This window comes from Lontra canadensis, unplaced genomic scaffold (genome assembly GCF_010015895.1).
Source record: "Lontra canadensis isolate GAN:19392208 unplaced genomic scaffold, GSC_riverotter_1.0 scaffold192, whole genome shotgun sequence".
In the NCBI taxonomy this organism is placed as follows: Eukaryota; Metazoa; Chordata; class Mammalia; order Carnivora; family Mustelidae; genus Lontra; species Lontra canadensis.
Window position 1 is genome coordinate 1,319,525 of NW_022631186.1, and position 25,647 is coordinate 1,345,171.

The 25,647-nt window shown below is 37.0% G+C and overlaps 1 protein-coding gene and 1 pseudogene across 1 annotated transcript in view; one reads left to right on the forward strand and one right to left on the reverse strand.

Moving 5' to 3' along the window:
* Positions 1 to 25,647, reverse strand: part of ZDHHC15 (zinc finger DHHC-type palmitoyltransferase 15) — a 162,218-nt gene that overhangs the window by 135,569 nt on the left and 1,002 nt on the right. The gene's annotated exons all lie outside the window — the stretch shown is intronic.
* LOC116861198 lies at positions 4,919 to 5,292 on the forward strand (annotated as a pseudogene).

Consider the following 25,647-nt stretch of genomic DNA (forward strand, 5'->3'; position numbering starts at 1 on the left):
CCCTAAAACAACAGAATAATCATTCTTCTCAAGTGCACATGGAACTTCTCCAAAATAAACCACATACTGGGTCACAAATCAGGACTCAACTGATACCAAAAGACTAAGATCATTCCCTGCATATTCTCAGATCACAATTCTTTGAAACTGGAGCTCAATCACAAGGGAAAGTTCGGAAGGAACTCAAACACCGGGAAGCTAAAGACCACCTTGCTTAAGAATGCTTGGATCAACCAGGAGATCAAAGAAGAACTTAAACAATTCATGGAAACCAATGAGAATGAAGACACTTCAGTCGAAAACCTATGGGATACAGCAAAGGCGGTCCTAAGGGGGAAATACATAGCCATCCAAGCCTCCCTCAAAAAAATTGAAATTTCCAGAATAAACCAGCTGTCTCTATACCTTAAAGAACTGGAGATTCAACAACAAATCAAACCAACTCCACACATAAGAAGGGAAATAATCAAGATTAGAGCAGAGATCAATGAAGTAGAAACCAGAGATACAGTAGAATGTAGAAGTTGGTTTTTTTGAAAGAATCAATAAGATCGATAAACCATTGGCCACACTAATCCAAAAGAAAAGAGAGAAAGCCCAAATTAATAAAATTATGAATGAAAAGGGAGAGATCACAACTAACACCAAGGAAGTAGAAACAATCATCAGAAGTTATTATCAACAGTTATATGCCAATAAGTTAAGCAACCTAGATGAAATGGATGCATTCCTGGAAAACTATAAACTCCCAAAATTGAACCAGAAAGAAATTGACAACCTGAATAGACCGATATCTAGTAATGAGATTGAAGCAGTGATCAAAAACCTCCCAAAGAACAAGAGCCCAGGACATTATGGATTCCTTGGGGAATTCTACCAAACTTTCAAGGAAGAATTAACACCTATTATCCTGAGGCTGTATCAAAAAATTGAAGCAGAAAGAAAACTTCCAGACTCTTTTTATGAAGCCAGCATTACCCTGATCCCCAAACCAGGCAAAGACCCTACCAAAAAGGAGAATTTCAGACCAATATCACTGATGAATATGGATGCTAAGATTCTCAACAAGATCCTAGCAAACAGGATCCAACAGCACATTAAAAAGATTATCCACCATAACCAGGTGGGATTCATCCCTAGGTTACAAGGATGGTTCAACATTCGCAAATCAATCAAAGTGATAGAATAAATCAATAAGAGAAGAGAGAAGAACCACATGGTCCTCACAATGGATGCAGAAAAAGCATTTGACAAAATCCAGCATCCATTCCTGATTAAAACGCTTGAAAGTATAGGGATAGAGGGAACATTCCTGAACTTCATAAAATCTATCTATGAAAGACCCACAGCAAATATCATTCTCAATGGGAAAAAGCTCACAGCCTTCCCGTTGAGATCAGGAACACGACAAGGATGCCCACTCTCACCACTCTTGTTCAACATAGTATTAGAAGTCCTAGCAACAGCAATCAGACAATAAAGAGAAATAAAAGGTATCCAAATTGGCAATGAAGAAGTCAAACTCTCTCTCTTCGCAGATGACATAATTCTTTATTTGGAAAACCCAAAAGACTCCACCCCCAAACTACTAGAACTCATACAGCAATTCAGTAATGTGGCAGGATACAAAGTCAATGTACAGAAATCAGTGGCTTTCTTATACACTAACAATGAAAATACAGAAAGGGAAATTAGAGAATTGATTCCATTTACTATAGCACCAAGAACCATAAGATACCTGGGAATAAACCTAACCAAAGAGGTAAAGGATCTGTACTCGAGGAGCTACAGAACACTAATGAAAGAAATTGAAGAAGACACAAAAAGATGGAAGACCATTCCATGCTCTTGGATTGGAAGAATAAACATTGTTAAAATGTCTATACTGCCTAGAGCAATCTATACTTTCAATGCCATTCTGATCAAAATTCCACCGGAATTTTTTAAAGAGCTGGAGCAAATAATCCTAAAATTTGTATGGAATCAGAAGAGACCCCGAATCGCTAAGGAAATGTTGAAAAACAAAAATAAAACTGGGGGCACCACGTTACCTGATTTCAAGCTTTACTACAAAGCTGTGATCACCAAGACAGCAAGGCACTGGCATAAAAACAGACACATAGACCAGTTGAACAGATTAGAGAGTCCAGATATGGACCCTCAACTCTACGGGCAAATAATCTTCGACAAAGCAGGAAAAAATATACCGTGGAAAAAAGACAGTCTCTTCAATAAATGGTGCTAGGAAAACTGGACAGATATATGTAGAAGAATGAAACTCGACCATTCTCTTACACCGTACACAAAGATAAATTCAAAATAGATAAAAGATGTCTCAATGTGAGACAGGAATCCATCAGTATCCTAGAGGAGAACATAGGCCGGAACCTCTTTGATATCAGACACAGCAACTTCTTTCAAGATATGTCTCAAAAGGCAAAGAAAACAAAAGGGAAAATGAACTTTTGGGACTTCATCAAGATCAAAAGCTTCTGCACAGCAAAGGAAACAGTCAACAAAACAAAGAGGCAACCCACGGAATGGGAGAAGATATTTGCAAATGACAGTACAGACAAAAGGTTGATATCCAGGATCTATAAAGAACTTCTCAAACTCAACCCACACAAAACTGATAATCATATCAAAAAATGGGCAGAAGACATGAACAGACTGTTCTCCAATGAAGACATACAAATGGCTATCAGACACATGAAAAAATGTTCATCATCACTAGCCATCAGGGAGATTCAAACTAAAACCACATTGAGATACCACATTACACCACTTAGAATGGCCAAAATTAGCAAGACAGGAAACAACGTGTGTTGGAGAGGATGTGGAGAAAGGGGAACCCTCTTACACTGTTGGTGGGAATGCAAGTTGGTGCAGCCAATTTGGAGAACAGTGTGGAGATTCCTCAAGAAATTAAAAATAGAGCTTCCCTATGACCCTCCAATTGCACTACTGGGTATTTACCCCAAAGATACAGATGTAGTGAAAAGAAGGGCCATCTGTACCCCAATGTTTATAGCAGCAATGGCCACGGTCGCCAAACTGTAGAAAGAACCAAGATGCCCTTCAACGGACGAATGGATAAGGAAGATGTGGTCCATATACACTATGGAGTATTATGCCTCCATCAGAAAGGATGAATACCCAACTTTTGTAGCAACATGGATGGGACTGGAAGAGGTTATGCTGAGTGAAATAAGTCAAGCAGAGAGAGTCAATTATCATATGGTTTCACTTATTTGTGGAGCATAACAAATAACATGGAGGACATGGGGAGATGGAGAGGAAAAGGGAGTTGAGGGAAATTGGAAGGGGAGGTGAACCATGAAAGACTATGGACTCTGAAAAACAACCTGAGGGTTTTGAAGGGGCGGGGTGGGGGTTTGGGGGAAGCAGGTGTTGGGTATTGGGAAGGGCATGTATTGCATGGAGCACTGGGTGTAGTGCAAAAACAGTGAATACTGTTACGCTGAAAAGTAAAAAAAAAAGATAAGGATAAAAATAAAAATAAAAAATAGCTAAATAACAATGAAGTAAAACAATAGGCCATCACTACACATATATTAGAAAGACAAAACTCTAAAATACTGACAACTCATATGCAGATAAGGATGCAGGGGAACAGGAAATCTCACCCATTGCTGGTGGGAATGCAAAATGGTACAATTTGGAAGACAGTTTTTCAAACACATCCATGTAAATAAAAACTGAAAAAGATCTATGGTAGCTATATTAATATCAGACAAAAGGACTTTAAATTAAAATTCATACAAAAGATGGAGGAGAGAGGGAAGATGGCAGTAGTTAAGAGGACCGTAGGATTGTCTCATCCTATGAACAAAAAAGAAAATTTACTTGAAGAAAGAAGAGTTGAAAACTTCCTTAATCTGATGAAGGGAACAGATGTCCACATCTAGGAAGCCCAGAGAACTCCCATCAAAATCAACAATAGCAGGCCAACATCAAGACATATTATAATTAAATTTTCAAAATACAGTTAGAAAGAAAACATCTTAAAAGCAGCAAGACATCAGAACTCCTTAACTTAAAGGGAAGACCCATAAGGCTAGATGGAGATTTCTCAATAGAAACTTGGCAAACCAGATGGGAGTGGGATGATAAATTCAAAGTTCCAAATGGAAAAAATCTGCAGCCAACAATGCTGTATCCACCAAGGCTGTTATTCAGAATAAATGAGAGATAAAGAGTTTCCCAGACAAGCAAAAACTATAGGAGTTTGTGACCACTAAACCAGTCCAGCAAAAGATATTAAAGGGGACTCTCTGAGGTCAAAGGGGAGACCAAAAGCAACAAAGACAAGAAAGGATCAAAGAAAATCTCCAGAAACAATTACAAAAGAAGTAATGAAATGGAAATAAATATGTATCTATCAATAATTACTATGAATGTAAGTGGACCAAACACTTCAACAAAAAAACATAGGGTTGGTACCTGGGTAGTGTAGTTGGCTGAGTGTCCAACTCATGGTTTCAGCTTGGGTCATAATCTTGGGGTCATGAGATCAAGCCCTGCATCAGGCTCCATGCTCAGTACAGAGTCTGCTTGGGATTCTCTCTCTCCTCTCCCTTTTCTCCTCCCCCCTACCAGTCTCTTTCACAAATAAACAAATAAATCTTTTTTAAAATATATAGGGTGTCAGAATGAATAAAATACAAGACCTAGCTATATGCTGCCTATAATAGACTCATTTACTCACCTGCAGATTGAAAATGAGGGGATGGAAATATATTTATTATGCATATGGACGTCAAAAGAAAGTGGGAGTGGCAATATTTGTTTTGGAAAAACTAGACTTTAAAGAAAGACCATAACAAGAGATACAGAAGACAGAAACAGAAGCAACATGGAGGGACAGCACTGATCTGGGGGCACAGCCTCTACTACCATGAGCCTCCTCAAAAAGCCCAAAACTGAGATGACCATGGAGGCACTGCAGAAGTGGCAGGAGGAAGAAGTAAGCATGGATCCACTCTCTGTGCTAATGCAGTAGTGAAGAACAACGCTCTTCATGTGATCATGAATTGGCATAACAATAAGAAGCTCCTCGGCCATGTGAAAGCCAATGACAGGCACTGCAACATGGTGGTGGAGAATGTCAAAGAGCTATGGACCAAGGTCCCCAAGAGTGGCAAGGGCAAGCAGTACAAGCCAGTAAATAAAGACTGCTACATCTCCAAAATGTTCCTGATTGAGGACTTGGACTTCATGGTTCTGCAGAACGTCAACTGCAGGCAAGTAGGGGCCTCCTCCCCACCATAAGAATATCCTTGCTTATCCTACAAAGACCTGCCTTTGCAATGGGAATAAGAAAATCCTGTGTTTCCATTTATGTATGTCTATACATATATATATATTTTTTTTATTTCATCTAGATATTTTGAAACCAGTTTACTTTATTAAGCTTATTTCGTTTCATAGTTTTCTAGTTGATTTTCTTGGATTTTTCCAAGATGGCAGATATATCAATAACAAATAATGAGTTTTTCTCCTTCCCAATATGCAAGTCTCCTATTTCCTTTTCTTGGCTTATTACAATATCTAAAACATCCAGAACAATATAGCTAAAATATAACAATATAAATAAAAAAAGATAAGGTCCTGTGTTTCATCTAGTGGCAAACAAAAAGGGCATGTTGTCATAATAAAGGGGACAATCCAACAAGAATATCTAACCATGATGAATATTTATGCACCCAACATGGAAGCACCTGAATACATAAAACAATTAATAACAAACATAAAGAAACTTACTGACAGTAATACATTTATAGTAGGGGACTTTAGCAACCCACATACATCAATAGAAAGATCATTTAAAAAGATCAACAAGGAAACAATGGCTTTGAACCAGATGGTCTTAACAGGTATATTCACAATATTCTATGCTAAAACAGTAAAATACACGTTCTTTTAAAGACTCTATGGGATAGTCTCCCATATAAATCACGTATTGGGTTACAAATAAGGCAGCAACTAACACAAAGATTGAAATCATACTATGAATCTTTTCTAACCACAGCACTACAAAAGTAGAAGTCAATCACAAGAAAAACTATGGAAATACCATAAATACATGGAGGCAACACAACATGCTACTAAACAATGAATGGGTCAACCAGGAAATCAACTAAGGAATTAAAGAGTTTATGGAAACAAATGAAAATGAGTACACAACAGCCAAAACATCTGAGATGCAAAAAAGTGGTCCTAAGAGGGAAGTAAATGGCAATACAGGCCTAAATCAAGAAGCAAGAAAAACCTGAAATCAACAACTTAACATCTCACATATAGGAGGTAGAAAGAGCAAAAAATGAAGCCTAAATCTAGCAGAAGGAAGGACCTAGTAAAGATTAGAGCAGAAATAAATGATACAAAAACTAAAAAAAAAAAAAATCAATGAAATCAAGACCTGGTTCTTTGAAAAAAAACTAATAAAATTAATAAACCTCTAGTCAGACTTATCAAAAAAAGAGAAAGGACCCAAATGAATAAAATTACAAATGAGAGAAGAGAAAGAACAACACACATCACAGAAATACAAACTGTTATAAGTAAATATTATGAAAAACCATATGCTAACAAATTAAACAACCTGGAAGGAATGGATAAATTCCTAGAAATATATAAACTGCTAAATCTGAAACAGCAGGAAACAGAAAACTTGAATGACTGATAACTAGCAAAGAAACAGAAATCAAAAAAATTCCCACAAACAAAACTCCAGGGCCAGATGGTTTCCAAGGGGAATTCTAACAAACATTTAAAGAAGAGGTAATATATATTCTTTAAAAACTTCCAAGAAGTAGAAAAGGAAGGAATACTTCCAAACTATTCCATGAGGCCAACATTACCCTGAAACCAAAATCAGATAAGGATTCCACTAAAGGCCAATATTATATATAATATATGACTATAGGCCAATATTGCCAATGAACATGTATGCAAAAGTTCTCAGCAAAATACTAGCAAATCAAATCCAAGAGTACATTAAACAGTCATTCATCATGATCAAGTGGGATTTATTTCTGGGCTGCAAGGGTGGTTCAATATTTACATATCAATCAACATGATACACCACGTTAATAAAAGAAAGAATAAGAACCATAAGATCATTTCAATAGATGCAGAAAAAGCATCTGACAAAGTACAACATCCATTCATAATAAAAATACTCAACAAAGTAGGTTTAGTGGAAACATATTTCAACATAAAAAGGCCATATATTGGGGCACCTGGGTGGCTCAGTGGGTTAAGCCTCTGCCTTTGGCTCAGGTCATGATCCCAGCATCCTGGGATCAAGCCCTGCATCGGGCTCTCTGCTCAGTGGGGAGCCTGCTTCCCCCTCTCTCTCTGCCTGCCTCACTGCCTGCTTGTGATCTCTGTATGTCAAGTAAATAAATAAAATCTTTAAAAAAAAAAGAAAGGCCATATATGAAAAACCCACAGCTAATATCATGCTTGATGAGGAACACACCTGAGAGCATTTCCTCTATAGTCAGCAAGAAAACAGGGATGTCAATTCTCACCACTATTGTTTAGCAGAGTAGTGGAAGTCATAGCCACAACAATCAGACAACAAAAATAAATGAAAGGTATCCAAATCAGCAAGGAAACAGTCAAACTTTCACTATTTTCAGATGACATAACACTCTATATAGAAAACCCAAAACATTCCACCAGAAAATTGCTAGAACTGATACACAAATTCAGTAAAATTGAATACCAAGTCAACATACAGAAATCTGTTTCATTTCTATACAGTAATAATGAAGGAGCAGAAAGAAAAATCAAAGAATCGATATCATTTACAATTGTACCAAAAAACCATAAAATACCTAGGAGTAAACCTGTCCAAGGAGGTAAAATACCTGTACTCTGAAAACTAGAAAACAATGATGAAAGAAATTGAAGATGACATAAAGAAATGGAAAGACATTCCATGCTCATGGATTAGAAGAACAAATATTGTTAAAATGGCTATACTACCCAGAGCAATCAACACATTCAATGCAATCCCTATTAAAATACCAAAGATATTTATCACAGACATACAGAAAATAAGCTCAAAATTTGTAGAGAACCACAAAAGACCCTGAATAACCAAAGCAACCTTGACAAAGGAAATCAAAGCTGGAGGTATAATAATTTTGGACTTCAAGTTATATTATAAGGCTGTAGTGATCAAAACAGTATGGTACTGGCACAAAAACAGACATATAGATCAATGGAACAGAATAAAAATACCAAAAATGAACCCACATATCCATGGCCAGTTACTCTTTGACCAAGCAGCAAAAGATATCCAATGGGAAAAAGACAGTCTCTTCAACAAATAGTGCTGAGAAAACTGGACAGCAACATACAAAAGAATGAAACTGGACAACTATCTCCCACCATTTACGAAAAGAAATTCAAAATGCATTAAAGATTAGGGCACCTGGGTGGCTCAGTTGGTTAAGCATCTGACTCTTGGATTGGGCTCAGGTTATGATCTCAGGGTCATGAGACTGAGCCCCATGTTGGGTTCCATGTTCAGGGTGGAGTCTGCTTAAGACTCTCTTTCTCTCTCTCTGCCCCTCCCCCTGCTCTCTCTTTCTCTCTAAAATAAATAAATCTTTTAAAACTTCATTAAAGATCTAAATGAAAAAACTGAAATCATCAAAATCCTAGAAAGGAACACAGGCAATAACCTCTTTGATATTGGCCATGGTAACTCCTTTTGAGATATGTCTCCTGGGGCAAGGAAAAGAAAAGCAAAAATAAACACCAGGACTTCATTAAGATAAAAAGCTTCTACACCATGAAAGAAATAATCAGGAAAATTAAAAGGCAACCTATGGAATGAGAGAAAATATTTGCTAACAACATATCTGATAAAGGGTTAGTATCCAAAATATATAAGAACTCAGGAAATTCAGCACCCAAAAACCAAATAATCTGATTTAAAAATGTGCAGAAAACATGAATAGACATTTTTCCAAAGAAGACATACAGATGACCAACAGACCCATGAAAAGATGCTCAATATCTCTCATCATCAGGAAAATGCAAATCAAAACTACAATAAGATACCATTTCACACATTTCAGAATGACTAAAATCAAGGCAAGGGAAAAAAAGTAAAAATAAACTATTAGGACTTCATCAAAATAAAAAGCTTCTGCATAGTGAAGGCAACAATCCACAAACCTAAAAGGCAACCTATGGAAGGGGAGAAGATATTTGCAAATGACATTTGTAATAAAGAGTATCCAACATATATAAAAAATGTATAAAAAATCCAACACTGAAAAATAAATAATCCAATTAGAAAATGGGCAAAGAACATGAACAGAAATTTTTCCAAAGAAAACATCCAGATGGCCAACAGACACATGAAAAGATGCTCTACATCACTAAGTATCAGGAAAATGAAAATTAAAATGACAATGAGATATTATGTCACACCTGTCAGAATGGCTAGAATCAACAACACAAGGAACAACAGGTATTGGCAAGGATGTGGAGAAATGGGAACCCTCTTGCACTGCTGGTAGAAATGCAAACTGGTGCACCCACTCTGGGAAACAGAAGGAGGTTCCTCAAAAAAATATATAGTACTACACAAAGATCCAACAATTACACTATTAGGTGTTTACGCCCAAAATACAAAAATACTAATTCTAAGGGATATAGGCACACTGATGTTTACAGCAGCATTATCTAGAATAGGAAAATTATAGAAACGGCCCAATTGTCCAGCAACTTTTGAATGGATAAAGAAGATGTGGTGTGTATATATACATAATGGAATAGCATTCAGCCATAAAAAGGAATGAAATTGTGACATTTGGAACAACATGGATGGCACTACAGAGTATTACAGTAAGCAAAATAAGTTTGTCAGGGGAAGAGAAATACCATATGATTTCACTCATATGTGGAATTTAAAAAACAAAACAAAAGAGCAAAGGGGAATAAAATAGAGAAGCAAACCAAAACAGCCTCTTAGAGAAGAAACTAAAGGTTACCAGAGGTGAAATGGGAGGGGATGGGTTAAATAGGTGATTGGGATGAGGAATGTAACATGTAACATAATTGAAGGGAACAGCAGATTGTATTAAAATTTTACCTTGAGACTAAAGAAAAACTAGAGAGAGGATCAGTAAGAAAATAGAGGACTTGAACAACATTATAAGCCAATCAGTCTAACAGATATATGAAAACACTGAACCCAACAACAGAAAAATACACATTCTTCTCAAATGTACATGGGACATTTTCCATTTTTAAACCATATAATAGACTACAAAACAAATCTCAATAAATTTAAAAGATTGAAATGATACAAAGTTTCTTTTATGACACAATGGAATTAAACTGGAAATGAATAATAGCAAAAACTATAAAATTTAAAATATGGGGAAATTAAACAATAAATTCATTTTTAAATTTATATCTAATCAGCATATGAAGGTCTTATTATTTTGCTATATTTACTTCATGTATTCTTAAATTTTTTTTATTTGAGTATGGTTGACACAATGTTTTATCAGTCGCAGGCATACATTCTGACTCAACGAGCGTATGTTTTGCTAAAAAATACACTATTAAGCAATGGATCAAGGAATAAATGACAAGTGACAAAGAAAATACTTTGAGATGAATGACTATATTAACACAACATACCAAATCTAACAGGATACAGTAAAAGCTGTACTCAAGAGGTAAATTTATGGCTTTATTTTTTCTAAAGATTTTATTTATTTACTTGAGAGAGAGAGAGCACAGAGGGAGAGGGAGAAGCAGACCTCCGCTGAGCCCTGGGTCATGATCTGTACCAAAGGCAGATGATCAACCGAATGAGCCAGGCAGGTGTCCCAAATTTATGGCTTTAAATGCCTACATTATTAAAGAGCAAAAATATAAAATCAATCATCTTACTTTATACCTTAAGGAACTAAAACAGAAGAGAAAACTAAATTCAAAGCTAGCAGAAGGAAGGATATAATGAAGACTTGAGAAAAACAAAATAGAGAACTCAAAAACAATAGAATCAATGAAACTGAAAGTTGGGACCTTGAAAAAAATCAACAGAATTGACAAACCTTCAACTAGCCAGGTCAGGAGAGAGGACTCGAGTTACTAATATCAGAAATAAAGTGGAGATAGTAATAGAGACATTACATAAATAGAAAAGATTATAATAGAATAGGATCTATTATACATGAACAAATTGGGTAACCTAAATGAAATGGACAAATTCCTGAAAACACAGAAATGACCAAAACTGAGTTAAGAGAAAGAAAAATCAGAAAAAGTAAAAAGATTGAATCAATAATCAAAAACCTCCCAACAAAAAAAAAAAAATCCAAGACTAGATAGATTCAGTGGTAAATTGTACCAAATACTTAAAGAAGAATAAACATCCATCCTTCTCAAACTGTTAAAAAAAAAAAATCAAAGACGGGGGCACCTGGGTGGCTCAGTGGGTTAAAGCCTCTGCCTTCGGCTCAGATCGTGATCCCAGGGTCCTGGGATCAAGCCCCACATCAGGCTCTCTGCTCAGCAGGGAGCCTGTTTCCCCCTCTCTCTGCCTGCCTCTCTGCCTACTTGTGACCTCTATCCGTCAAATAAATAAATAAAATCATTTAAAAAAAATCAAAGATGGAACACTTCCTAGCTTACTCTATAATGCCAGCATTACCCTTATACCTGTGGTGGATAAAGATATCACAAGAAAAGAAAACAACTTACAAACATCTCATGAATATATAGATGTAACACTACTGAAAAATTACCAGCAAACCAAATTCAGCAGCATATTAGAGGATTATACATCATGGTCAAGAGAGATGTATCCAAGAAATGTAAGTCTACTTCAACATATGAAAATCAATCATGTAATACCCTACATTAAGAGAATAAAGGGAAAAAAATACAATCGTCTCCATTGATGCTAGAAAAGTATTTGACAAGATACCACAAACTTTTATGGATAAAAAATAGTCAAGAAACTAGGAATAATGCACGAGGTTTTCTTTTTCTCCACATCCTTGTCAATGCTTGTTGTTTCTTCTGTTTTTGATTTTAGCTATTCTGACAGGTGTGGGGTAATATCTCACTGTGGTTTTGATTTGCATTTCTCTAACGATGAGTGATGTTGACCATTTTTCAGGTGTCTGTTGGCCATGTGGATGTCTTCTTTGGAGAAATGTCTCCTCATGTCTTCTGCCCGTTTTTTAAATGGATTGTTTTGTGGGTGTTGAGTTGTATCAGTTCTTTATATGTTTTGGATACTAATCCTTTATCAGATATGTCATTTGCAAATATCTTCTCCCATTTAGTAGGTTGCCTTTTAATTTTGTTAGTTGTTTTCTTTGCTGTACAGAAGCTTTTTATTTTGACATAGTCCCATAGCATATTTTTGCTTTTATTTCTATTGCCTCAGGAGACAGATCAAAAAATATGTTGCCATGGTTGATGTCAGAGAAATTATTGGTTGTGTTCTCTTCTAGGATTTTTATGGCTTCAGGTCTCACATTTAGGCTTTTCTTTTTCTCTTATTTTCTTTTATTATGTTATGTTAGTCACTGTAGTACATCATTAGTTTTTCATGTAGTGTTCCATGATTCATTGTTTGCGTATAACACCCAGTGCTCCATGCAATACATGCCCTCCTTAATACCCATCACTGGGCTAATCCATCCCCCTACCCCCCCTTCTGAAAGCCTCAGTTTGTTTCCCAGCGTCCATAGTCTCTCATGGTTCATCTCCCTGATTTCCCCCCCTTCATTTTCCCCTTCCTTCTCCTAACGTCCTCCATGCTATTCCTTATGTTCTACAAATAAGTGAAACCATATGATAATTGGCTCTCTTTGCTTGACTTATTTCACTTAGTATAATCCACTCCAGTTCCATCCATGTTGATGCAAATGGTGGGTATTCATCCTTTCTGAAGGTTGAGCAATATTCCATGTAGATATGGACCACATCTTCTTTATCCATTAGTCTGTTGAAGGGCATCTTGGCTCCTTCCACAATTTGGCTATTGTGGACATTGCTACTGTGAATATTGGGGTGCATATGGCCCTTCTTTTCACTACATCTGTATCTTTGGGGTAAATACCTAGTAGTGCAATTGCTGGGTCGTAAGGTAGCTTTATTTTTAACATCTTGAGGAAACTCCATGCTGTTTTCCAGAGTGGCTACACCAGCTTGCATTCCCACCAACAGTGTAAGAGGGTTCCCCTTTCTCCATATCTTCACCAATATTAATTGTTTCCTGTTTTGTTAATTTTGGCCATTCTGTGTAATGTGGTATCTCATTGTGGTTTTGATTTGAATCTCCCTGATGGCTAGTGATGTTGATCATTTTTTCATGTGTCTGTTAGCTATTTGTATGTCTTTTTTGGAGAAATGTCTGTTCATGTCTTCTGTCCATTTTTTTTAACTGGGTTATTATTTTTTTGAGTATTGAGTTTGAGAAGTTCTTTATAGATCTTGGATATCAGCCCTTTGTAATGTCACTTGCAAATATCCTCTCCCATTCCATGGGCTGCCTCTTAGTTTTGTTGACTGTTTACTTTGCTGTGCAGAAGTTTTTTTATGCTGAAGTCCTTTTAAGACATGTCTCCAAAGGCAAGTGAAACAAAAACATTTAGGCCTTTAATCTAGTATGGAAGTTCTTCAAAAAGTTAAAAATAGAACTACCCTGTGATCCAGTAAGCACACTACTGGATATTGACAGCAAAAATGCAAAAACGCTAATTCAAAAAGATACATGCATTCCTATGTTTATTGCAGCATTATTTAAAATAGCCAAACTATGGAAGCAGCCTAAGTGTTCATTGATAGTCGAAGAGCTAAAGATATGGTATATATTTGTTCAATGGAATATTATTCAGCCATAAATAAGAATTAAATCTTGCCATTTGCAACAAAATGGACAGAGGTAGAGAATATAATGCTAAGCAAAACAAGTAAGAGATAGACAACAAATACCTTATGATTTTATTCATAGGTAGATTGTAAGAAACAGAGCTAGCAAGCACAGGAAAAAGAGAGAGAGAAACCAAGAAACTTGACTCTTAACTAAAGAGAACAAACTGATGGTTACCAGAGGGTAGGCTGGGGGGAGAAATGGGTGAAATAGGTGACGGGGATTAAGGAGTGCAAGTGTGATGATGAGCATGGAGTAATGTATAGAATTGCTGAATCACTAAATTGTATACCTGAAACTAATATAACATTTTATGTTAACTATACTAGAAATAAATTTGTTTTTGAAAAAAGAAATTAGGAATAGAAGTGAAGTTTCTTAACTTGATAAAGGGCATTTATGGAAAACACACAGCTAACAGTATACTCAATGAAAAAAGACTAAAAACTTTTTGCTTCAGATAAGAAACAAGGAAAGGATACCTGTTTTTACCACTTCTGTTCATGTTGTTCTTCAAGTTTTAGGCAGTGCAATAAGGCCAAGAAAAAGAAAAAAAAACCCAAATTGGAAAGAAGGAATGAAATTATTTCTATTCGCAGATGATGTGATCCTACTGTATAAATAATTCTAAGGAACAACTGAAAAACCTCTTAGAGCTAATAAGCAAATTCAGTGAAATTACAGAATATAAGATCAAGAGTACATAGTTTTATTTCTGTGCACTAGCAAAGAAAAATCAGAAAAGGAAATTTCAAAAAAGATTCTGAATTGAGATCCCAGGAGTTAAGACGGCAGAGGAATAAGGAAACTTAATTTCACCTGGTCCCTGTAATTCAGCTAGGTAGTTACCAAATCATTCTGAACAAATGTAAAATAAATCAGGTATCTGAGAACAGAATTGCTGTAATTCTACAAATAGAAAAGTGACCACTTTTTGGAAGGTAGGAGGTCTGGAGCTATGAATCTGGGGTGATACATCTGAAGATAGGGAAGAGGGGCAGGAGCTAGCTTAAAGAAACCACTACAAAGTATTTGAGCAGTGGAGTGCAAAATCAGAACTTTTAGAAGTCTGCTACAGTGTGGAGCATCCATGGCTTAAAGGTGAGCAGGTGGTGAAGCAGGGCAGAATCTCAGGTGGGACAGTGTGGTATCATGATCCCTGGGATCACAAGAACAGGGGTGACTGAATGTGGCAGTTTCCAGGCTTCAGAGTGGGGAAACCAGTTGAAAATGGAGGGTCTAGGCACCAAATTTCTGCTCAGTGTTGCCATAAACTGCAAACTGCTACAAGGTCAAGCAGCTATTTTCCAGGCAGGGGCCCAGCAAAAGGCAGAAGTGCAGTGAGACTCCCCTCCCTCCCCCAGGAGGAATGGTGTGGGTTCACACCACAGGAGTCCATAAAGTTGGAAGACTAGAAACTGTGACATGTGCCTGAGATAAAAACGCCCGGTCACAGGCCGGTTGAACAGAGTTCAAGCAGAAACCAGGGAGACAAGAGAGATTGACTGCTTTTCTGTGAGGGCTCACTGAAGAGTCAGGTAGCAATATTTAAGCTCTAGGGCTAGAGATCTGTGTGCTGCCATTTTTTTTAAAGATTTTATTTATTTATTTGTGAGAGAGAGCGAGAGAGCGAAAGAGTGAGCACAGGCAGGCGGAATGGCAGGCAGAGGCAGAGGGAGAAGCAGGCTTCCCTGCCAAGCAAGGAGCCCGATGCGGGCCTCGATCCCAAGACGCTGGAATCATGACCCGAGCTGAAGGCAGCTGCCCAACCAACTGAGCCACCCAGCCGTCCCTGGGTGCTGCCATTTTAATCTCCCCCATTGGTGCTGAAAGCCCTCAGGGAGGAAAATAGAACCGCATAGTACAATCTGCAGCCCCTTACACTGAGCCCACCCTCTGGCAAGGGGAACACAATTCTACCTGGGCATGTATGTCTGAGAATCACTGTAACAGGCCCCTCCCCCCACAAGAACAGTAGGAACAATTCACCGGCATGAAGTTTACTGATCATAGAGAATGGCAAGACTCCAGTACTTGGGGGAAACAGAATATAGCATTCATTTTTTTATTACTTTTTTATTACTATTACTATTATTCTTATACATATAGCATATATACATATATACTATTATTATTACTATATATACTATTATTACTATTATTTTTTGTCTTTTAGTTTTATTTTTCCAGCTATTTTCTTATTTTTTAAATTCTTTTTTCATGTTTATCTTAACATTATATATATATATATATGTGTATATGTATACATATATATATATATAATTTTTGGTTTCCTTCATTGTATTTTATTGTGTTTTTGTATATATAGGTTTTTCTCTTTTTTCTATTTTGAGGTCTAGTTTCCTTTATCAAACAAACCAAACAAACCAAAATCCCCCAGGATCTAGTTTGTCTTGTTTTGCTTTACTTCTTGTTTGGCTTTTTCCTTATTTTGATCTGGTTCCATTTTCTTCTAGTTAGTTTTGTTTGTATTTTTCTGGTGTTTTTAATTTTTGCCTTTTCTCTCTCTTTCTTTTATTCATTTCTGGACATAATGATGAGATGGAGAAACTCAACCCAAAAGAAAGAATAGGTAGAAGTACTCACTTCTGGGAATTTAATCAATATGGTTATAAGTAAGACATCAGAACTAGAAATCAGAACAAAAATTATAAAGGCACTAGCTGGGATGGAAAAAAGCACAGAAGACAGTAGAAAATCACTCACTGTAGAAATAAAATCTAATCAGGTCGAAATTAAAAATGCGATTCCTGAGATGCAGTAAAAAATGGAAGCTCTAACAGCTAGTATAAATGAGACAGAAGACAGAGTCAGAGATATAGAAGTCAGGGATATATAAAACAAGGAAGCTGAGAAAAGAGAGAAACACAGCTATTAGAACATGAAGGGAGAATGAGAGAAATCAAGAGATACCATAAAGCAAAATAATATTCAAATAAAACAAGGGTCCCAGAAGATGAAGGGGGGCAGAAGGGTTATTTGAACAAATTATAACTGAGAACTTCCCTAATCTGGGGAAGGAAACAGGCATTCAAGTCCAGGAGGCATACTGAACCCCCCTCAAAATCAATAAAAATAGGTCAACACCTTGACATACAATAGTGAAACTTGAATACTTCAGAAGTAAAGAGAAAATCCTGAAAGCAGCTCTGGAAAAAATCCTTAACCTACAAGGGTAAAAAGATAAAGCTGGAAGCAAACCTGTCCAAAGAGACCTGCCATGCCAGAAAGGACTGGCTAAGTGGGAAAACTATGCAGCCAAGATACTTTATCCAGCAAGCCTGTCATTCAAAATAGGAGAGATGGTTTCTGGGAAAAACAAAACTAAAGGAATTTGTGAACACTAAACCAGCCCTGCAAGAAATATTAGAGGAGATCCTTTGAGCAGAGAGAGAGAGCCCAAAAGTAACAAAGACCAGAAAGGAACAGAGACAATCTACAGAAACAGCTTTACAGGTTATAAAATGACACTAAATTCGTATCTTTCAATAATTACTATGAATGAATATGGACAAAAAGCTCTAATCAAAAAACACAGGGTATCAGATTGAATTGAAAAACAAGACCCATCGAAATGCATTGTATAAGAGACTCATTTTATAACCAAAGACACTTTCAGATTGAAAGTAAGGGGGTAGAGAACAATTTATCATTCAAATGGACATCAAAAGAAAGCTGGAGTAGCCATACTTATATAAAACAAACTAGATTTCAAACCAAAGACTGAAATAAGAAATTAAGAAAGACACTATATCATAATAAAAGGGTCTATCCAACAAGATCTAAGAATTTTAAATATTTATGTCCCTAACTAGGGAGCAGCCAACTGTATAAACCAATTAATAACAAAATTTAAAAAAATACTTTGATAATAGTACAATCCTAGTAGTGGATTTTAACACCCCACTCACAGCAATGGACAAATTATCTAAGCAGAAGATCAACAGGGAAACAAGGGCTTTTTTTTTTAATTCTTTCTTTCTTTTTTTTTTTAAAGATTTTATTTATTTATTTGACAGAGAGAGAGCTCACAAGTAGACAGAGGCAGGCAGAGAGAGAGGAGGGGAAGCAGGCTCCCTGCTGAGCAGAGAGCCCGATGCGGGGCTCGATCTCAGGACCCTGGGATCATGACCTGAGCCGAAGGCAGAGGCTTTAACCCACTGAGCCACCCAGGCGCCCCAAAACAAGGGCTTTAAATGACACACTGGACCAGATAGACTTTACAGATATAGTCAGAGCATTTCATCCTAAAACAACAGAATACATATTCTTATCCAGTGCACATGAAATATCCTACAGAATAGATCACAAATCAGATGTCAACTGGTACAAAAAGACTGAGATCATACCATGCATATTTTCAGACCACAGTGCTTTAAAACTTGAACTTAATCACATGAGAAAAATTGGAAAGAACAAAACCACATGGAGGTTAAGGAGCATGCTAGTAAAGAATGAATGGGTCAACCGGGGATATAAGAACAATTAAAAAATACATGTAAACAAATGAAAATGAAAACAAGATCGTTCAGAACCTTTGGGATACAGCAAAGGTGGTCCTAAGCAGGAAATAAATAGCCATAAAGGTCCTTCTCAAAAAACAAGAAAAGTCTCAAATATACAACATAAACTTATACAAAAAGGAGCTGGAAAAAGAACAGCAAATAAAGCCAAAATCCAGCTGGAAAAGAGAAATAACAAAGATTAGAGCAGAAATCAATGATACAGAAAGAAAAAAAAACAGAACAGATCAAAGAAACTAGGAGCTAGTTCTTTCAAATTAATAAGATAGATAAACCCTTAGCCAAATTTATCAAAAAGTGAAAGGACCCAAATGAATAAAATCAAGAGTGAAAGAGGAGAAATCACAACCAACACTGAAGAAATACAACTGTAAAAGAATATTATGAGCAATTATATGACAACAAATTAGGCAATCTGGAAAAAATGGACGCATTCCTACAAACATAAAAATTACCAAAACTGAAACAGAAAGAAATAGAAAACCTGAACAGACTCCTAATCAGTTATGAAACTGAAACAGTAGGGGGCGCCTGGGTGGCTCAGTGGGTTAAGCCTCTGCCTTCTGCTCAGGTAATGATCTCAGGGTCCTGGGATCAAGCCCTACATTGGGCTCTCTACTCAGCAGGGAGATTGCTTCCCCCTCCCCCTCTCTGCCTCTCTGCCTTTCTGCCTACTCGTGATCTCTCTCTGTCAAATAAATAAATAAAATCTTTAAAAAAAAAAGAAATTGAAACAGTAATAAAAAATCACCCAATAAACAAGAGTCCAGGGCCAGATGGCCTCCCAGGGGAATTCTACAAAACATTTAAAGAAGAACTAATACCTTTTCTTCTGAAGCTGTTTCAAACAAAAAGAAAAAAGAAGGAAAATTTCTATGAGGGCAGCATTACCTTGATCCCCAAACCAAAAAAGACCCCAGCAAAAAGGAGATTTACAAGCAATATCCCTGATGAACATGGATGTAAAAATTCTTACAAAGATACTAGCTAATAGGATCCAATAGTACACTAAAAGGATTACTCACCACCACCAAATAGGATTTACTCCTGGGCTGCCTCAGAGGTGGTTCACTATCCACAAATCCATCAATGTGATACACCACATTAACAAAAGAAAGGACAAGAACATTATGATCCTCTCAATAGATGCAGAAAAAGCATTTGACAAAATACAGAATCCTTTCTTGATAAAAACCCTCTGTAGTGTACAGATTGAAGGAGCATACCTCAATATCATAAAAACCATATATGAAAAACTCACCATGAATATCATCCTCAATGGGGAAAACTGAAAGTTTTGTCCTAAGGTCAGGAATATGACAAGGATGTTCACTCTCACCACTGCTGTTCAACACAGTACTGGAAGGCCTAGCCTTAGCAATCATATAACAAAAAGAAATTAAAGGCATCTAAATTGGCAAAGAAGAAGTCAAACCTTCTCTCTTCCCAGACTACATGATGCTCTATGCAGAAAACCAAGAAGACTCCACCCAAAAATTGCTAGAACTGATACAGAAATTCCACAAATTAGTAAGGCATAAAACCAATGCACAGAAGTCAGTTGCATTTCTATATAATGACAATAAGGCAGAAGAAAGAGAAATCAAGGAATTGAGCCCATTTACAATTGCACCAAAAACCCTTAGATATCTAGGAATAAACATAACCAAAAAGGTAAATGATCTGTACTCTGAAAACTATGGAATACTTATGAAAGAAATTGAGGAAGACACAGAGAAATAGAAAAACATTTCATGCTCCTGGATTGGAAGAACAAATAGTTAAAATGTCTATACGACCCAAAGCAAATCATCCATTCAGTGGATGGAATGGAATGATTCCAATGGATGGAATGATGGAAAATACCATCAACATTTTTCACAGACCTGGAAAAAACAATCTTATGGAACTAGAAAAGTATGGAATTTGTATGGAACTAGAAAAGACCCCGAATAGCTAGAAGAATGTCGAAAAAGAAAGTCAAAATTTGAGGCATCACAATTCCAGATTTCAGGTTGTATTTACAAAGCTGTAATCATCAAGACAGTATGATACTAGCACAAAAACAGACATAGATGAATGAAAAGAATAGAGAATCCAGAAATGGACCCTCAACCCTATGTTCAATTAATCTTTGACAAAGCAGGAGAGAATAACCGAGGAAAAAAGACAGTCTCTTCAACAAACAGTGTTGGGAAAAATTGGACAGCCACATGCAGAAGAATGAAACTGGACCACTTCCTTACACCATACATAAAAACAGACTCAACATGGATGAATGTCCTAAATGTGAGACAGCAATCCATCAAAATCCTAGAGGAGAGCACAGGCAGGAACCTCTTCAACCTCTGCAGCAGCAACTTCTTGCTAGACATGTCTCCAAAGGCAAGGGAACGAAAAGGCAAAAATGAACCATCGGGACTTCAAAATCAAAAGCTTACGCACAGCAAAGGAAACAGTCAACAAAACCAAAAGACAACCAACAGAATGGGACAAGATATTTGCAAATGACATATCAGATCAAGGACTAATACCCAAAATCTATAAAGAACTTATCAAACTCAACACCCAAAGAACAAATAATCCAGTCAAGAAATGGGCTGAAGACATGAACAGACATTTCTCCCAAGAAGACATACAAATGGCTAACAGACACATGAAAAAATGCTCAGTATCCCTTGGCATCAGGGAAATACAAATCAAAACCACAATGAGACGACACCTCACACCAGTCAGAATGGCTAAAATTTTAAAAAGTCAGGAAATGACAGATGTTGGTAAAGATGTGAAAAAAGGGAACCTTCCTACACTGTTGGTAGGAATGCAAGCTGGAGCAGCCACTTTGGAAAAGAGTACAGAGGTTCCTCAAGAAGTTTAAAATAGAGCTACACTATGACCCAGCAATTGCACTACTGATTATTTACTCCAAAGATACAAATGTAGTGATCCCAAAGGGCATTTGCACCCCAATGTTTATAACATCATTGTCCATAATAGCCAAATTGGAAAGAGCCCAGATGTCCACTGACAGATGAATGGATAAAGAAGATGTGGTGTGTGTGTGTGTGTGTATACACACACACACACACACACACACACACTTATATATGTGTATATATACATATATACATACACACAATGGAATATTAGGCAGCCATCAAAAAGAATGGAATCTTGCTATTTGCAATGACATGGATAGAACTAGAGGGTATTATGCTAAGCAAAAGAAGTCAGTCAGAGAAAGACAATTATCATATGATCTCACTGGTATGTGGACTTTAAGAAACAAAATGGGATCATAGGGGAAGACGGAAAAAAATAAAAAATAAAAGAAGACAAAACCAGAGAGGGAGACAAATCGTAGGAGACTCTTAAGGATAGGAAACAAAAGCATTGCTGAAGGGGTAGGGGGTGCACAGATGGGGTAAATGGGTGATGGAAATTAAGGAGGACATGTGATGTAATGAGCACTGGGTATTATATAAGAACGATGAGTCACAGGTCTCTACCTCTGAAACCAATAATATATTTTATGTTAATTAATTGAATTTAAATAAAAAATGTTTAAAAATGGGCAAAAGACATAAATAGACATTGTTCAAAGAAGATATACAGATGCGTCATATTCTTTAACTCTCACAACAATGCTCTAAATGGCATATAGTAGATGCTAAGGAAATATTTGTGGTATGAATGAACAACCATATAAGGAAGGAACCATGTGAGGCAACCTTGGTTGAGAAAGAGTAGGCAAATTGCCGCAGATGTCCTAGTTAGTAAGTGGCAGAATTCAAACTTTAAAAGACAAAAATACCACTTCTGGCTTGAGTTCTAACCTGAAATTACAGATAAAGACATCAGGTTCTATTTCTAGAAAGAAGGTCCTTAATATTACTTTTTGAGTCATATTGAAATTTAAACTGTTAATTTGGTTGTGTTGTTTTGGTTTCAAACAGCCTTGACACCCAATTCCCCACTATTTCTTAAACAAGTAACTTAGGAAGATTTGATTTAACCTCTCTGAAACCAAGGTTTCAGAAAATTGTAAAATGAAGATGACAGAATGAAGGTGGGGCCAGAATTAGAAGTGAAGGCTACCTTACTCTCCTGGTTTTTAAATAATGGTAACTGATGCAAAATGTTAAGAAAACACTGTGCAGACCAAATAAAATACATCTGCAGGTGACATTTGGCCCATTAGTCACAAGTTTTGCCTTCTGTATTTGTTTTTTTTAAAGATTTTATTTATTTATTTGACACAGAGAGGGAGATCACAGGTAGGCAGAGAGAGGGGGGGAAGCAGGCTCCCCACTGAGCAGAGAGCCCGATTTGGGGCTCAATCCGAGGACCCTGAGACCATGACCTGAGCCGAAGGCAGAGGCTTAACCCACTGAGCCACCCAGGCGCCCCGCCTTCTCTATTTGTTAAGAGAAGGCAGAGAGTTAGGACACTATAGTGGTTAAAGCATGGACTATGGAACCATATTGCCTGGGTTGCCACCCAAGTTGGGCCATTTACTAGTTCTATGACCCTAGGCAACCTTTTTCATCTGTCTGTACCTTAGTTTTCTTGTCTTTAAAATGGGAATGTACCTTAGAAGCTCGTTATGAGAATTGAGTTTGGGTGTGTCGGCCGGGGAGGGGGGAGGCGTGGGCGGGTGTACTGCACAGGCACCATTTAAAACAGCGCCTGGCATATAACAAGTGATCTGCAAATATGTTAAATAAAGCAAAATTTAAAAGCTCTAAGCTTCCTTTAACTCTTTTCAATAATTCCAGTTTGATAATTGCCTCAGTTTGCACATCTGTAAGATGGGGACAATAAGGGTACCTACTTTGTATGGTTATTGTCAGGACTAAGTAATTTAATATAGAGAGAATTAAGATTATCTACAGTATTTACATTGCCTAGAATGGATTAAACACTATGTAATTGTCAGCCATTACTATTATTAATTTTTAAAATGAATGCTTGGCTAAGCTCATGTAAGTCAGTACTGCAAAACTTTAAAATATGCTTATAGTGTTTACAAGATGGCACTGATCTTAAGAAGCAAAGCCCATAGTATAATATTGGAGCTGAACTTTTAACCCAGTAGTCAATCATTCAAAAAAGCCAAGTGGTGAAGTCTGAGAACAGTAAAACTTCCCAATCATTGCATAGCCCACTTAATACTCATCAATAAAGCTGAGGTTTATTGTTGAGGTAAAGTTTGAAATAAACTTTGAGATAAAAAGGAAAAAGCCTAAATTTGCATCTATAAAAGCAACTAATTGAATTTATTTTTTAACATCTCAGTACATTTTCTTTTTTTTTTAAAGATTTTATTTATTTATTTGACAGACAGAGATCACAAGTAGGCAGAGAGGCAGGCAGAGAGAGAGAGGAGGAAGCAGGCTCCCTGCTGAGCAGAGAGCCCGATGCGATGCGGGGTTCTATCCCAGGACTATTCTCATAGGATCATGATCATGACCTGAGCCAAAGGCAGAGGCTTTAACCCACTGAGCCACCCAGGTGCCCCTCAGTACATTTTCAATAATAAATCTAAGAAGGAGAGGTAGAAAATTCAAACTCCCATGCACAGTTAGAAGAAATTTTTATACTGGGAAACACAGTTATCTCCTGGCTCCCTACTTAATCTCCACCTACCTGGAGTAAACTATTATTTTGTCAAATATGTAAGAGAAGGAAGTTGTAAGAAGGGTCAGGTCCTGGGGTTGGATAAAACAACACCCTAATCATAATTTTTAAGATGTTAAGAGCCTAGTATAAAGAAATAAAGATATTGTGGAAGGACTTGACAGTTCATAGATGACAAATGGGACAAATAAGATTCCTAGTGTGAGGGAACCAGAAATATGTTGGAACTTCATACTGAATGAATGGGGATTATTGCAGGACACAAGTTTAAAGGTGCTAGAAGTTGTATTTCTTATACTTAAGTGAAAATAACTATTAGTGAATCTCTTTTGAGAAGAGATGGAAATTCTTCAATGGGAGAGGGTAGAGGCAAGGGGAGATCTCACTTGAGCAAAAGAGAAGGTCTGTTGTGAGGAGACAGGATACAATATAAAAACTCCATTGTGAATTTGTAAGAACACCATAAAACCTTTAGTGATAAGGATAGGTGACTGGGGCGATACAACTGGGGGACATACAGGATAGGATGTTGTGGTTTGTGTCAGGAAATACTGTGGAATTCTGAGTTTGAAAGCGTAAGATATGATGTGGGAACCATTTTCTAGATAAGGGGATGGAATGCTCTATAATGTGACAGGACAGGGTACAAGAGTAGATTCTAGATTTATAAAAGGGATGGTCTAATAAAACAGGACAAGACATGAGGCTAACATGGACTGGGAAGGATATATTAGAAATCCCAGTAGAAAAGGATGGTGTTTTCCTAGTTTGAGAAGACAGGGGAAAGGACAGGGGAAAGGAGATTCCCCCTAGAGGGAAATAAGGTAAAATAACAATAATAACAATAATAATAATAATAATAAAAACTTAGAGAAAGAGGATGGCAAAATGTGGGGCTAACAATAAAAGAGAACTGCAGGAGGTGGGGAGTAGTTTTCAAAAAAGATAACAAGGGGGGAGTAAAATTAGAAAAGTAGTGGCCCTTGGGGGGCTGTATGAGATGTTGTAGAAAGTCTTATGGGAGGGTAAAGAGAACACTAATATGAGAAGAGAGTGGACAGGCATGACTATATTGCGATAAAAGCAGGGTGCCTAGTATGAGATGTGAGAAAATAATGTGAGGGCCCTAATGGAAAAGAGTGAATGCTCCTCAAAACAGGAGAGCAGAAGAGAAGAAACCCCTTCTATTCTGATAAAATCAGGGGCTCTAATGTGAGGGGACAGGACAAGATGTATTGTAGGACTCTTATTCCACTGGAGAAGATGACAAAATGGTAAAACCCCCAGGGCAGAGAATAAAGGGGCCATTTTCATTTTGTGAAAAGGGGAGACCCAGTGGGATAAGACAAGGCATACTGTGGGGTCTTAAGTGGGAGAAGCTGTGAAGCACTTCAGCCAGTGTGAGAGGATCATGGAAAAAGGATGAATTCCAGTGTTGGAAAAAAGAGTGCTAGTAAGAGAGTACAGGAAATGTTTTGGGCTTCCTTAGTAGGAAGGAATGCGAAAATG